Genomic DNA, 1,166 nt, shown 5'->3' with positions numbered 1-1,166 from the left:
GTCTATCGCGAAGTTCATTCTCTTGCAAAACCTCGAGAGAAACAAGTTGAAGATAACGTCCTATATATATATATATATAATTATATATTATTATGTATATATATATATATATATATACATACATATATGTATATATGCATATATTATATGTAAATATTATACATATGAATTATGTATTATGTATGGATTATGTATGTATTCGTGTGTGCGTGCGTGTGCATGTATTCGGGCTTCCAAACAACAATTGAAAACGCAAAGAAAATTTTGTTTCATTCGACCACAGTCAATATTATTTCTAAACTGCAGCCATCATGCACATACACACACATACACGCACGCAAGCACACACACATACACACACACATGCATACATACATACATACACTCGCATATATATATATATATATATATTATATACATACGTGTGTGTGTGCGTGTGTGTACATGTATGGTGCAGGTATGCTACATTCGAATTCATTCAATTTCACGCCTTCTCAAAAAGCAATAACGTACATGTTTAACTACCTATTTATTTGTAGAAGAACTTTTTAAAACAATATATTGAGAATAAAAGTTCAGAAATAAAACAAAATGCGGTTTGAATTGCAAAGTAAAAAGAAATGAAAAATACGAAATCATAGTAAAACAAACAGAAAACTACACAAATCCTTCCGCAGCTGGGAACAGTAACATCGAGTAACGCTGATTTAGAATACGTTATCCTATCTGGCTGGCAATAAAGTGCGGTATGCTTTTTCATCATACGTGGGTTCGTCTTCGGATAACAAAATAGATCTCACATTCAGATGAACGAACTTAACCATGCATATGTATGTATGTATGTATGTATGTATGTATGTATGTATGTATGTATGCATGTATGTATGTCTCAGATACATTCTCAATGTTGGCTGGACCTCAAAACTTCCAGACACACAGGTCCTGAGGACAGCTAATATCTTGAGTATTGAGGCAATGGTGCACAAGCAACGGTTATGTTGAACTGGACACCTTATTAGAATGAAAGATAGCAGGATTCCTAAGCAGATGCTATATGGAGAACTTGTGAATGGAAGGAGACTCCGGCAGAAACCAAGGCTGCGATTTAAGGACTGTGTCAAGTCCTCATTAAAGGCCTGTGATATGCAGGACACTGACTGGGAGAA

The sequence above is a fragment of the Octopus bimaculoides genome, chromosome 1, assembly GCF_001194135.2.
Source record: "Octopus bimaculoides isolate UCB-OBI-ISO-001 chromosome 1, ASM119413v2, whole genome shotgun sequence".
In the NCBI taxonomy this organism is placed as follows: domain Eukaryota; kingdom Metazoa; phylum Mollusca; class Cephalopoda; order Octopoda; family Octopodidae; genus Octopus; species Octopus bimaculoides.
Note: the sequence above shows the minus strand (reverse complement) of the source record.